The sequence below is a fragment of the Puma concolor genome, chromosome F2 (genome assembly GCF_028749965.1).
Source record: "Puma concolor isolate L17-30 chromosome F2, mPumCon1.1.hap2, whole genome shotgun sequence".
Lineage (NCBI taxonomy): Eukaryota > Metazoa > Chordata > Mammalia > Carnivora > Felidae > Puma > Puma concolor.
The window spans coordinates 29,923,102-29,939,014 of NC_141684.1; the positions used below are offsets into that span (position 1 = coordinate 29,923,102).

Here is a 15,913-nt window from a genome sequence, read left to right on the forward strand (position 1 = left end):
CCACATTGTAGCATGTATCAGTACTTCACTTTTTATGGCTGAGTAATATTCATTTGTAAGGATATATCAGATTTTATTTATTCATTCATCTGTTAGTGGACATTTGGGTTGTTTCCACTTTTTGGAACTATATAGTTCAAAACTAGACAATGATTTTTGCACAACGTACAAATGCCAATCAATTATACACTTTAAAATAGCTTATTTTATATTATATAAATTTCATTTCAATAGAAATTTTTTTAGGGTTTTGAAGTTATAAAGTTGTTTTCCTTTATTAAACAAATTTACATGTATCTACAATTATTCAGAGTGAAATTCAAGAGATTCCAGATCATGGATTTTATGCAGTTTATGGATGTCAAACTGGTAAAATGTTCATTAAACTAGATATTTTCAGTGATAAGGTCAGATGCTTTCCACATTTGACTACAATCTGCTTTGTATATTTTTCTTTGCTCTGCTATTTTGCAGCAAGCCTGTCATTGATTGGCTTCTTGACATGCACATAAAATCAATTAGCATTCAGTCTCTGAGAATAATTCTCTTAATAGGTTACTGCTTTCACCATTTAACCAACAGAGAAACAGTTCTTTCCACACCACCCTATACTTATTTAGGAAGGCATTTGGTAACACTTATCAGCCTGCACATGCCAGTAATTAGATGTCAATAGAATTTCTATGTTCAATCCTTTGTATACAAGAAACACTTTAGCCAAAATTCCCAGTCTTCTCACAATTTTCTGAACTCATCAGTTTTTGTCCATTCACCATGGGGTGATTTTAGAGACATGGAATAAAGTCCATCACATCTGCCTCTAAACTTTCCCTAAAAGGGGGACAGTATGAAAGTAGATATCAAGATTGAGAATATGCCAGGCCTGTTTTCTATTCCTTATGTTTCAGGAGGTACAATGACAAACCACTATCTAACTTCTTACAAGTGTAACTTTTTCTTCAACTGCTAACCTAGCTTTTTGTTGTCATTGTTTTACTTCTTTGTTACTCCAGAGATCTGATCTGAATGTCATTGTCTTGCAGAACTTTCTAACCTCCCTCCCTCCACTATCCTTCTCTTGCACTACGGTCCAGCCATACTGGCTTGCATTTGGGTTCTAGAACGTGTAAAACTCAACTGCATCTCAAGACCTTTATAGTTGCTGCTCCTTCTACTTGATTCCTCTTCCTCAACACTGCCATGTGGCTTCCCTTTTTCCATTGTTCAAGTCTCAAATCATTTGGTATCTTTTCAGAATGGGCTTCCCTAGGGGTGCCTGGGTGGCTCAGTCAGTTAAGCATCTGACTTTGGCTTAGGTCATGATCTCACGGTTTGTGAGTTTGAGCCCTGCATCAGGCTCTGTGCTGACAGCTCGGAGCCTGGAGCCTGCTTCAGATTCTGTGTGTGTGTGTGTGTGTGTGTGTGTGTGTGTGTGTCTCTCTCTGCCCCTCCCCTGCTCACACCCTGTCTCTCTCTCTCAAAAGTAAACATTAAAATTTTTTTTAAAAGAATGGGCTTCCCTAGCTATAGCAGCTCTTCCAATCACACCTTAACCTCTTTCCCTGTTTTTTTTTTTAATTTTATGTATCCCCTCACTAGATCATATAATTCTTAACATAGGGACTCTGCCTGTTTTGGTCACCACTGTTTGCCCAGAGTTTAGAATAGTACTGGAACAGATAGTAGTTGCACAATTAATATCTTGGCTGACTGATTATAAACTAACAGACACTAATTATGCCAATAAATGAAAATTGCAGTGTAATTCATGGTGGTGCCATTCCTTGTAACACAGTATTCTAGAAAAGATCAAGTATGTATGTATGTATGTATGTATGTTGGATAGATATTTTTTGTGGGGGAGCAGGTTATAAGTTCAGTTTAGTATTTTGAAGTACTATTCCTTTTTTTAAATGTTTTTTCCTATTTATTTACTTTTGAGAGAGACAGAGTGAGAGCAGGGGAGGGGCAGAGAGAGAGGGAGACACAGAATCTGAAGCAGGCTTCAGGCTCTGAGCTGTCAGCACAGAGCCTGACGTGGGTCTCGAACCCATGAACCATGAGATCATGACCTGAGCCAAAGTCAGATGTTCAACCAACTGAGCCACCCAGGTGCCCCAACTATTACTTTTTTTTAATTCAAGTTAGTTAACATACAGTGTAGTCTTGGCTTCAGGGGTAGAACCCAGTGATTCATCTCTTACTTATGACACCTTCAAAAATTAATATGTTGAAATCCTAATCCCCAACACGATGTTATTTGAAGGCAACGAGGTAATGAGGTTTGGATGAGGTCATGAGGGTAGAGTCCCCATGATGGAATTTGTGCCCATATAAGAGGAAGAAGAAACACAAGAGCCTTCTCTCTCTTCTTGTTCCCATAAAGAACAGATCATTTAGGCACACAGCAAGAAGGTAGCCCTCTGAAAGCCAGAAAGTAGGTCCTCACCAGGCACCAAATCTGTGGGCACCTTGATCTTGAAATTCCAGCTTCCATAATTGTGAGAAAATAAATTTCTGTTGTTTAAAACACGAAGTTTATGGCATTTTGATATAGCAGCAAAGGTGACTTAGATAAGAGTGTTTCCAGAAGGAGAGAATTGTACAATGTGTGAGATGCTGCTGGAATGATGTAAGGTGAGAACTGAAAAGTATCCAATGAATTTAGTCACATGGAAATTGCTGATAAACTTTGTTAGAGTTGTTTTACTGAAGTGATAGGGTTACAAGTCAGAGTAAGGAGTGGGAGATGAAACACAAGGACTATGAGTACATGTGTATCATTTTTGCTATATGTGACCTTGAGCAAAGCTCATACATTCCCCAAATTTAATCATTATTATCATTAAGTTGAGCAGCTCATACTTATGTTGGAGACATGTAAGGATTAAGTAATATGATATGGAAAGATGCTTAAAACACCATGAACATTCAATAAATGCAGATTCCTTTCACTTCTCCCACTTGGAGGCTTTTAAAATAAATCTGTTGACCGGAATCAAACATATTGCCTTAACCAAGGACTACACGGGAGTTTTGTTATTTGTCTAATAAAATACTATGCAAGAGGAGTACAGAAATTGTGTGTGTGTGCGCGCACACATGCATGTGTGTGTCCTAAAATCATTTGGTGATATGCCTTACTACAATTGCAGAACACTATGAATTTATGTTCTATTTATATTTCGTCCTAACCCTGAGATTTTTAAAATAGAATTTATTGTCAAATTGGCTTACATACAACACCCAGTGCTCATCCCAACAAGTGCCCTCCTCAATGCCCATCAAGCATTTTCCCTCTCCCCACCCCGTCGTCCACCCTCAGTTTGTTGTCTGTATTTAAGAGTCTCTTATGGTTTGCCTCCCTCCCTCTCTCTTTGTAACTATTTTTTCCCCTTCCCTTCCCCCCCCCTGCATCCCCCCCCCCCACTGCCTGGTCTTCTGTTAAGTTTCTCAAGATCCACATATGAGTGAAAACATATGATATCTGTCCTTCTCTGACTGACTTATTTCATTTGGCTTAATACCTTCCAGTTCCATCCTCGTTGCTGCAAATGGCATGATTTCATTCTTTCTCATTGCTAAGTAGTATTCCATTGTATATATAAATCATATCTTCTTTATCCATTCATTAGTTGATGGACATTTAGGATCTTTCCATAATTTGGCTATTGTTGAAAGCGCTGCCATAAACATTGGGGTACATGTGCTCCTATGCCTTAGAACTTCTGTATCCCTTGAGTAAATTCCTAGTAGTGCTATTGCTGGGTTGTAGGATAGTTCTATTTTTAATTTTTTGAGGAACCTCCACACTGTTTTCTAGAGCAGCTGCACCAGTTTGCATTCCCACCAACAGTGCAACAGGGTTCCCATTTCTCCACATCTTTGCCAGCATCTGTAGTTTCCTGAGTTGTTAATTTTAGCCATTCTGACTGGTGTGAGGTGATATCTCAGTGTGGATTTGATTTGTATTTCCCTGATTATGAGTGACATTGAGCATCTTTTCATGTCTGTTGGCCATCTTGATGTCTTCTTTGGAAAAGTGTCCATTCATGTCTTCTGCCCATTTCTTCACTGGATTATTTGTTTTTTTGTGTGTTGAGTTTGGTAAGTTCTTTATAGATTTTGGATACTAATCCTTTATCCGATATGTCATTTGCAAATATCTTTTCCCATTCCGTCTGTTGCCTTTCAGTTTTGTTGATTGTTTCTTTTGCAGTGCATAAGTTTTTAATCTTGATGAGGTCCCCATAGTTCATTTTTGCTTTTAGTTCCCTTGCCTTTGTAGATGTGTCAAGCAAGAAGTTGCTGCAGCTGAGGTCAAAGAGGTTGTTGTCTGCTTTCTCCTCTAAGGTTTTGATGGTTTCCTGCCTCACATTTAGGTCTTTCATCCATTTTGAGTTTGTTTTTGTGTATGGTGTAAGAAATGGTCCACTTTCATTCTTCTGCATGTTGCTTTCCAGTTCTCCCAGCACCATTTGCTAAAGAGACTGTCTTGTTTCCACTGGATGCTCTCTCCCGCTTTGTCAAAGATTAGTTGGCCATACATTTGTGGGTCCAATTCTGGGTTTTTTATTCTATTCAATTGGCTATGTGTCTGTTTTTGTGCCAGTACCATACTGTCTTGATGATTAAAGCTTTGCAGTAGAGGCTAAAGTCTGGGATTGTGATGCCTCCCACTTTGGTTTTCTTCTTCACTATTACTGTGGTTGATCGGGGTCTTTTGTAGTTCCATACAAATTTTAGAATTAATTGTTCTAGCTTTGAGAATGTCAGTGCAATTTTGATTGGGATTGCATTGAATGTGTAGATTGCTTTGGGTAGTATTGGCATTTTATCAATATTTATTCTTCCAATCCATGAGCATGGAATGTTTTTCTATTTCTTTGTGTCTTCTTCAATTTCCTTCATAAGCTTTCTATAATTTTCAGCATACAGATCTTTTACATCTTTGGTTATGTTTATTCCTAGATATTTTATAATTCCTAGGAATTGTAAATGGGATAAGTTTCTTTATTTCTCTTTCTGTTGCTTCATTATTGGTGTATAAAAATGCAACCGATTTCTGTACACCAATTCTATACCCCTAACCTTGAGATTTTTATTGGAGACTCTACTTCCTAACTAGCTTATTCCCATATCTTTTGGTTCCCTATTTATTATGCCTCCTACAGGAACATGTTTATTTACATAAAATTCTTAACATGACTCTCTCTCTCTCTCTCTCTCTCAGTAGATGGCATTTCTTCATGGTCAAAATTGCAGTGAACTTGAATCCTTCAAAATATCCTTGATCACTTCCAGTTTATACCACTTGCCAGTTCAGACATGCTATAGTCATTGCAGACTTTTAAATGTTTGTTGTCTTTAGGAATGCTAAGCACAAATGACTATATACTCTCTTGTTTCTAATATCTTATTTTGACTACAAGTTTTTTGCGAAGCCCAATCAACCAGAGGCTCCAGCATGGGAGTGTGATTTTTAGCAAGGGACAAAAGACATTTAGATTCTTTCATAGCAGCAGCAGCAGCCATGGTGTCCTGCATGTAGCAGCAGCTCTAGACCAGCCTGTTTAGGCTGAAAGACCTTGGCCTCTTCCCTCTTGGCATAAAATGCTTTGGTTCATATCCAGTCTTATGCTGGTTCTTTATCTTCCCATTGATTCTGTGCCATCCTTGCACATTTATATATATAAATTTTTCTTTTTCTTCTTTTCCCCTAACATCAGCCAGTTTTGTTACCTGTAATCAAAACATTCCTAACTAATAGAGAGGGAGGTCTTCACAGAATAGACCCAAGTAAGAATCTAGTGACCATGCTTAGTGATGGAGCTGGCACTTCCTAACAGAATTATTTGTTGCCTTTGGCAGATTCAGAAGGGAAAAAAAAACCCACTGCCCTACCAGAGCTTCTGATGCCAGTGACTATCACTCTGGGGGTATTCTCCAGGGAAAAAGAACACTGGGGGGAAAAAACAGCATTGCAATTTAGACTGCCACTCCATTTAATAATGGAGAAATGGTATTACTTTACTGGTAATTATTTTTTTTAAAGCCTCATGTAAAATGTTAGCTGGACTCTGTTTATTGGAATGTATCAACACATTAAACAAACTTAGCTTTGTTGATTTACCCAAGACAGCTAACCTGATGAATTTCAATGGAGCCCGTTACAAATCTGGCTCTGAGTTGTAAAAATGTCTCTTTTGAGTCAAGTCTGAGTTGGACTATCTACTTATATATGTGTTTTTCTGCCTTTAATGACAGACACATACATATGAAAAAGTTGTTTATCCTTTGAGCACCAAACATCATACAGAGTCCCTTTTAAATGTTAAAACTGGAGCCATTGGTCTGTTATCTACAGAGAGAAAAACAATACTGTGGCTTCAGGAGAAATAGATAGGAGGGGGTGAGATGGGAAGAAAAACACCAACAGGAATGATAAACTGGATTTTAATGACAAAGTCACTTTGCCAACTGTAACTTGGGTGTTGGGTAAGCTGATCTGACTTCATTAGGTGATAGCCAGCCTCCCAAAGCCATCATCAGCCTGGAAGAAAGCCATATGTGTTGGTCGCACAAATGGACATTGATTTTTCAATAAACTGGAACCCAAAGCCAACATCACTTCAATGATATCTTTTCTCAGGAGAGAGGATTTCTCGCTCATGCCTGGCACCATGTCTCAGCTCTTACATTACAAGAATTACATGGGTGAAGCAGAGTAGAAAACATCAGCTCACTTAAGTCATGTGATAAATGAGGCAATTAAGTCAATTAGATGCACAGTTACTGAGTTATATCTGTTTTGCTTTGTAAAATATAATTTTAAATAGGATCATCTATCTTACCATTCTTGACAGCATTAGAATTCTGTGGGGCAGAAAAAATGTGATTCATTACTCTATGAAAACAGTGCCTACTCTCTGAACTGGATAAAGTAACCTTGGTCTTTAAATTAGAGGTTGTGATCCCTTAACTCTTTCTCTGTAAGCAGAACACATTTTGTGTTTGTTGTTTATCTAACACTCTAAATGTACGGCTTTTGTACTAGCCATCATGTGGTTGGGGAATTAGTATACAGAACATTAATTTTTCAATGTGTGATTTACCAGATGTGTCTCTTTCTGGGGGAAGAGAGAATAGAGTTGTAGCAGATTTATGTTCTGGTTGAGTCACTTGAGTGACTATGTAATAAAAGGATGAGCAGTCACCCTTGTTTGTGGGAAGATCACCAGGACCTTCAGTGGTTTAATTAAATACTGTTCAGTCCCACACCATCCTCTTGGTATACAGAATTGTCACTGGTAAGAGGTTTATCTATCTGCAGAGAAGCCAAGGAGCTTTGGGAAAGGTGACCTAACAAGACCCTTTATTTTTAGAAGATCAGTACTTCTAGAGCCTCCAGTGAATTGTGATGGCTTCACCTAGGGTGTGTGGGCCAGTCAGGGCACTATATGCCACCAGGGGAAACTAATCGTGAATCAAGTTAATATTGGACTGGTAGCCACAGCTAGATTGGAGGCTTATCAAGAAATTGCTCATGAGTCAAATTATGTTTCCTTTGCCCTCCACAAATTATATTTTAGTGAACCAACTAAACTTTCAGTGAACTATTTTTGTGAACCAACTAAAATTAGTGAACTATTTAAAAGTCTGGATATTTCACATATAAATATGGATTACTTTGGCCAGAGTACATGCACTGTAGTTTGCTTTCCAAAGCCTACCACTAGCATATATACTTCTACTCTCCCTGCTTTATTCATTTCTTTTACTTTCTGGAATCCAGCAGGTAGTTGAATTTTTCACCTTTTGCCTACATGGTCTTAGAAGAGGGTTCTGATTCTGTCACACAATGGGGCTGAGATTTAACCCAGCCACCTGGGTGTGTGGTTGAGAGACTACAGCTGAACAGGTGGGGAGAAACTGAGTTGTAGCTTTGGAAGTATTCCTGGCTGAAACTGAGCATGTGAGTTTTGATATCACACATTGAAGGGTGGAGATCTAGCAAGAACATCTGCAGGAGAGAACAAGGACATTAAACATGGAATTTTAAAGAAAGAATTAATTGTTGGCTAAAGAATATGTAAATCTTAAAAAAAATATCATCAAATTGACCTGAGAAAGATTGAACCAAGTTAAATACTGACCAATGGTTCATGAGAGCACCAGTTTGCATACTAGTCTTTTTCAAATTTTGCTAATCTGATGGGGGAAAATTGCCCTTTGAATTTTCTTGAAATCTGATGAGTTTAAGTGTATTTTCAGATGTATGCTGGTCATTTGTATTTTTTCTAAGAATTGACAGTTTGTAACTATTGTTTATTTATCTTATTAGGTTATTTGCATTTCCTTATTGACTGTAGGAACCTCTTGATGGTTCTTTCTCTGCCATATCTGTTGCAAACATTTTCTGCCAGTTTGCTATTGCATTTAAATTTGGTGTCATTATCTCATTGTTCTTATTTATAAAATAAAAACTGTTAATGTTTTTTACGGGTTTGGGGTTTAATGTCTTTCATAGGTCCCCTCAACTCCATGATCGTCAAAATAATTTCCTGTGCATTCCTTTAAGAAGTCTGTAGGCTTTGTAGTTGTATTTGATTAATTATCCAAAAGTTATTTTAAGTTTGCTGTGAGGTACAGATTTAACTTTTTGAAACAAAAGGAGAGCTGATTACCTCACTATCATTTTCTCATTATTAGAAATCCTAATTGTATCTTCAATTAACAGGTGTCTTTGCCTTTTCGTTCATTTTGAGATTCCTATAAGACAACTTCCTTCTCGGAGATTTAAGATTGGTGATTACTCATCATCCTTTTCTCTAGATTTCTCAAAAATTGACAATAGGCGCTTAGAGTACAGTAAGAAAGAAACCGTACAGCATGAGGTTTGCACTGGCCGAAGAGTGTCCAATAATCTCCCCAAAATATAGAACTTCTGATATATTGTGTAAAAGGATATAGTTTAGCTTGGGGCCAAAGTGAGACTCCATTTCTTCCCTACAAATCTAGTTCTTAGGGTCTAACTGTGGGGAGAGTGAGAACTGCAAAGCAATTACTCAACCAGTTCAAGGAAGAGAATGCCAGCATCCCAAACCCAGTTTTCTTGGAGTATTTACTCCAATAATATCTCCCTCCAAGGAGGTGTAGAAATGTTCTCTTCTTTAAGGAAAAATAAAAAACAAAGGAATGACCATCCCTCCCAACTTACACTCTCATTGTTTATCTTTCTCAATTTTTCTTTTTCAGATATGCTTGCATGTTTTCTCTTTCAGATGAATTTTAAAAGACACTTGTAACTTCATTTAAAAAAATCTTATTAAGATTTAATTCATTATTGTATGTAATTTACTTATTTATTTAGGTTTAATTAACATCTTTACAAAATTGAGTTTTCTCTTCCTGAGGCTTCTTTACTCAGGCTTTATTATATACACTTGAGTAAAGTTATGTAATTTTCCCTATAAATGTCTTATGCACTCTGCTAAGTTTACTTATGGATACTTTAATAATTTTTATCACCATTGAGTTGGATTCTTTTTTTTTAAAGATTAAATTTTTTTTTTTTTAATAAGAGGGAGTAGGGGAGGGGGCAGAGAGAGAGGGTGAGAGAGAATCCCAAGCAGGCTCTGCACCATCAGTGCAGAGACTGACTCAAGGCTGGATCCCACCAACTGTGAGGTCATGACCTGAGATGAAATCAAAAGTCTGGACACCTAACCAACTGAGCCACCCAGGTGCCTCTTTCTTTGTTTTCCTAATTAGTTTTTTACTTGTATATAGAATAGAGATTGATTTTTATATGTTGACATTGTATCAACCTATTTTACTAAAACCACCGTTCTGTTCCTTCTCTCTACCAATTTTCTTTTTACAAATAATACAAGTTTGAGTCTCTTGTTTCAGTACTTCTAACTCATTTTCTTTTCTTGCCTGTTGCATTGGTTAGGACTTCTAGTTCTAGTCTTAATAGTTCTAAACATCCTTATTTTGGTCAAGACTTCAGGGGACATGCTTTTAACGTTTCACCTTTATGATATTTGCTAAGTTTTTCTCACAGATTTATTTTTAAAAATTAAACTAAGAAAGAACCTGTGTATTCCTAGTTTGACTTTATGAAGAATTGTATTGATTCATCAGAAATGTCTTTTCTAATAAGATAACTATATAATTTTCTCCAAATCTGTTAATCCAGTTGAATTATATAAGTAGATTTCCCAATGCTAAAGCATTATTACACCTCTAGAATAATCATGTTCGGGCATTTATATTATACTCTGAAAAAAATACTGCTTTTTATTTATTAATATTTAATTAAGATATTTAACTTATGTTTGTAAAGGAGATTAATCTATGGTTTTCTTTTTTTTTCAGAGTTATGCAGCTTAGTTAAATGAGTTTTGAAGTTTTCAACATTTTTAATGCTTTGTAAAGATTATTAAACAGTAATTTTCTTTTCTTTCAAAGTTAAGTAGGATTGGCTTATGAATTACTTTTGAGCTAGTCTCTTTTATAGGGATAGATTTTTTTTTTAATTTTTTTAATGTTTTTATTATTTTTTTTAATTTTTGAGACAGAAAGAGACAGAGCATGAGCAGGGGAGGGGCAGAGAGAGAGGGAGACACAGAATCCGAAGATGGCTCCAGGCTCTGAGCTGTCAGCACAGAGCCTCATGCGGGGCTCGAACTCATGGACTGTGAGATCATAACCTGAACTGAAGTCGGACGCCCAACTGACTGAGCCACCCAGGTGCCCCTATAGGGATAGATTTTTAATATGGTTATTGATGTATTCAACTTTTACCTCTTCTCAAGTCATTTAAAGTAATTTATACTTTCTTAACCATTCATTTTCTTTGTTTTTATTATTCTTTTTGAGCAAAAGTTATGAGTGCATCCTGTCAATATTTCTTGACATTTCCTATCTATAGCTATGTTTTCCTTCTTTCACATTATTTTAAATTCTTTTTTTCCTTTTATACATTTATCAAAGAAAACAAAAGACTAATTTCTCACTTCATTGATTAAATCTACTATGTCCTCCCATCTGTTTATTGAGTCCTGCTCCTATTTCAGGAGTTGGACCTTACTGTGTGCCTTACTAGAGTTTTTGAGAGCCACACCAGAACACTGTGAGATTATTTAAGTGAGAGTCCGTCAGTTTATACGAGCTTCTGAAAAGCAATCCTGAAATTAAGGGAAAGAAATTTAATTACAACCCATATTATCATTTGGTGGAAAAAGCTTTTGAAATGTTCTAGTCTAACACTATTAATTTTTTAATTTATTTATCAAATAATAGTTTTGAATGAAAAATATTCAATGTCTACTATATACTGGATGCAATGTGATGTGCTGAGGATATAGCAGTTAAATAAAAACACATGGTTCCTATTTTCACAGGGCTTACAATCTGGTAGAAGAGACAGATAACCATACATTAATAGGTAATTTTTAATTGTCCCATGTACTTTGAAGAAAGAAATAGGGTGCTATGAAAAAGAGTAATTTCAATGGAAAAGAAAATCAGAGAAAAATCTCTCTGAGGAAGTGACATTTAAGACAAAAATGATGATAGATGTTAGGTAGGCAAAGAATGAAGACAGCGCAGTGGGGGAGAAAGGAGTAGCATATGTAAAAGCCTGGAGATAAGAGTGAGCTTGGCTTGATAAAAGTTAAAAGATGACTGGCTGAGATTAGAGCAAATTAGGCAGTGGGGGAGAAACAAAGCTGAGATGTAGACAAAGACCTGAGCATAATGGGCCTGTAGCCACAACCAGAAATTTTGGATTTGATTCTAAATAAAATGAGAAATCACTGAAATGTTTTAATCTGGGGAGTGACATAATTGAATCCACATTTCCAAAAGACGCAGCTGGCTTCAGGGCAGAGAATAAATTGGAGCAGAGCAAGGGTGGAAACAAGAAGAGTAGTTTGAAATCGTTGACATTTATCATGCAAGAAATAAAGCTGGCTTGGGCTGGGGTGGCAGAGATGGTAAATATATACTGACTTGAGGCATTTTACAAGATGAAATCAGTATGACCAGGTGATGACTTTTTTTATTGTGGTAAGACACACACAACATAAAATTTACCATTTTAACCATTTTAACTGTGCAATTCAATGTCATTTAGTACATTCACAATGTATGCAACCACCACCACTATCTAGTTCCAGGACATTTTCATCACCCTAAAAGAGAGACTCATACTTTAAGCCGTCATTCCTCTTTATGGGCTGAACCACCACACCCCCCACCCCTGACCACCAAAAATTCATAAGTTGAAGCCCTAACTCTATGTATCTCAGAATATGACTATTTGGAGACATGGCCTTTAAAGAGGAAATTAAGGTAAAATGAGGTCATATGGATGGGCCATAATCCAATCTGACTGGTTTCCTTATAAGAAGAGTAGATTAGAACATGTACACAGACACAGAAGAGAAACTATATGAAGACAGAGGGAGAAAATGTCCATCCACAAGTCAAAGAGACAGGACTCAGAAGAAATCAACACTGCCAACAGCTTAATCTCAGACTTACGGCCTCCAGAACTGTCACAGAATAGATGTCTGTCATCCAGTTTAAGCCATCCAGTCTGTGGTTCTTTGCTACAGCAGCCCTAGCAAACTAATTAACTCTGCATTCCCTCCTCTTCCGGCTCATGGCAACAACTTATTTGCTTTCTGTCTCTATGGATTTGCCTATTTTGGATATTTCCAATTAAGGGAATCATATAATATGTGGCCTTTTGCATCCAGCTTCTTTTACTTAGCATGTTTGCATGTTGTAGCATGTATCAGTCGTTTGTTCCTTTTTACAGATGAATAATATTCCAGTGCATAGATATATTACTTTTTATTTATCTATTTGTTAGTTGATGGTTAGTGACAACTTTGATGTAAGAACAAAAAGACTTTGATTTAAGGAATGAAGGAAAAGAATGCGTCAAGAATGATTTTCTAGATTTCTAGCTGGAGAACTTAAGAGAATGGATGCCATTTATTGCTTTGGGAATGAATGGAAGAAGAGTATATTAGAGGGACGATTTGGAAAGATTATGTCTACAAAGGTTTGATGACTAGTCACATGGCCTAGCCAGATCTGTGTTCTCTCATTCCATTCCTCTCTCTATTCTTCTAACGAATCAGCATGGGTGATGTAATCATTTTAGTGGTTTTAGCCATTTGCCTTTTCCCATCAACCAAGTGAAACTATTCCTGGTCATTTCTAGCCCTGAGATATGTCTTTTGGTCAATTAAGAAACTCCTAAAACATGCAAACAAAAACCACAGGCAAAGACTGTCAACATATGAGCACATAAATGAGTTTAAGTAATAACTAATCCACATTATTAAAATTCTACCAACTAACCAACTGATCTGTTCTTTTGGTCTCCCAGAACATTCCAATTAATTTTAACAGTATTTTTTCCTGATTATGAAAATAATAAGTGGACATGTAAGAAAATTTGAAATATATAGAAAGGAACATAAAAGAAAATAAAAATTACTTATGATCTCTCCACCCATAGATAAACACTGTTAACATTTTGCAATATTTCTTTTTTTCTATAAATTTTATAGAAATACCTCTGTAAATTCAGGAGCTGTATGCCTAAAAGTATTATAGGTGGCAAAACAGTGATTGGCATGCTCAAAGTGCTATAGAAAATATAACTTTAAGAAGAAATATTAAATTGTATTGAATTAGTTTTAAAACATAGCCAACATAAATTCTACAACATATTTACTTTTAAAAAGTCTTAAATACTTGTTTTGTTTGAAAGTTCTTTTCTAGGGGTGCCTGGGTGGCTCAATTGGTTAAGCGTCTGACTTTTGGTTTCAGCTCAGGTCATGATCTCCTGGTTCATGGGTTTGAGCCCCTCATCAGGCTCTGTGATAATAGCATGGAGTCTGCTCGGGATTCTCTCTCTCTCTCTCTCTCTGCCCCTCCCCTGCTTATGCTCTCTCTCTCTCTCTCTCTCTCTCTCTCAAAAAGAATAAATTTTTTAAAGTTAAAAAAATAAAAGTTCCTTTCTAAATCACCTTCTTCAGTTCTACAGAAAATATTTCTCCAGTGTCATGAGCTGCTGGGGTCTTATATTAGACAGACTCTATCACATTACTTTTTGAACAAGTTTTTATTGCCTTGAAATGTCTTCTGCATTCATGGTCTCCATCATTGGTTTTGCAATTAGTAGTGACATAGTTGACCACTCATCACCCTCCCCCCTTGCCTTGTCCCAGCCTCTTCACAATTTATCATTGGGCTTAAGACCAAATTTCTTTGAGTGTGACTTTCAACTCCTCCTGTGAGACGCTGGGCTCTCTTTTCTTTGAGTAATCCCATAAATTGGCTTATATAGTCTATAGGCAGAGTTAACAATAATTGTCATCTTCTTTTGCTTAAGAGAATCTAAGAAAACTGGACATGATGATGATGATGATGATAATAACAACATCAGCAGTAGCAGCAACAGCATAGGATAACATTCCCAGATATTTTAATTGACATGCTAATATAAAATGAAGTTATCTAAAAGCCAAAATTTTTCTATATTATATATTTTTGTACAACTGAAATCTATTGTTTTTGTCATCTTCATTCTTAATATTCTATAAGAATCTCTCTCACACCAGTCACAAAAATTAACTCAAAATGAATTAAAGACTTAAATGTAAAACTTAAAATCACAAAACTCGTAGGAGAAAACATAGGAAAAAAAGCTCCTTGATATGGGTCTTGGAAGCGATTTTTTGAAAATCACACCTAAAGCACAAGCAACAACAAAATAAACAAGTAGGATTACATCTAACTAAAAAACATCTGTGCAGCAAAAGAAACCATAAACCAAGATGAAAGACAAACTATGAAATGGGAAAAAAAATACTTGGAACCATTTATCTGATAAGGGGTTAGTATCCAAAATATACAAAGAATTCATAGAGCTCAATAGCAAAACAAAAACAAAACAACAACAACAAAACCACAACCCATAATCCAATTAGAAAATGAGAAAAGGACTTGAATAGACCTTTTTTCAAAGAAGATACAGGAATGGCCAACAGGTATATGAGAAGATGCTCAAACTCACTAGTCATCAGTGCAAATTAAAACCACAATGAGATACCATCCCACACCTATCATAATGGTCATCTTCAAACACCCAAGAGATGACAAATGCTGACATGGATGTGGAGTAAAGGGAACCCTCATGCACTGTTGATGGGATTGTAAATTGATACAGCCACTATGGAAAGTAGTGTGGAGGTTCCTCAAAAAAACTAAAAATAGAACTACTATATGATCCAGCAATTTCACTTTAGGGAATATATCCAAAGGAAGTGAAAACATTAACTCAAAAAGATATCTGCACCCCCATGTTCATAGCATTATTTACAATAATCAAGACATGAAAACAACATAAGTGTCCATCTATGAATGAATAGATGAAGAAGTGATAATACACACACACACACACACACACACACACACACACACACGAACATTATTCAGCCATTAAAATGAAGAAATCCCACTATTTGTGGAAACATGGGTGGACTTTGAAGGCATTATGCTGAATGAGATAAACCAGAGAAAGACACTGTATTATCTCACTTATATGTGGAATCTAAAAAAGGAAACCAAATGCATAGACTGAGATCAGACTTGTGGTTACCAGAGGTTGACGGTGGGGGGAGGAAAACTGAAGGGATGTGGTCAAAAGATACAAACCTCCAGTTATAAGGTAGATAAGTATTAGGGATGTAATGTAAAATGTGATTACTATAGTTAATGTTGCTACACAATATGTAGAAAATTGTTAAGATTGTACAGCCAACAGTTCTCATCACAAGGAGAAGTTTTTTTTTTCTTTTCTTTTTATTATTTCTATATG

At 36.3% G+C, this 15,913-nt stretch overlaps 1 protein-coding gene and 1 pseudogene across 3 annotated transcripts in view; both read right to left on the reverse strand.

The window, feature by feature from the left end:
- Nucleotides 1-15,913, reverse strand: part of EMC2 (ER membrane protein complex subunit 2) — a 564,357-nt gene that overhangs the window by 296,167 nt on the left and 252,277 nt on the right. The window lies entirely within an intron of this gene.
- The window catches only part of LOC147571897 (uncharacterized), a 121,972-nt pseudogene that overhangs the window by 93,692 nt on the left and 12,367 nt on the right, over nucleotides 1-15,913 (reverse strand).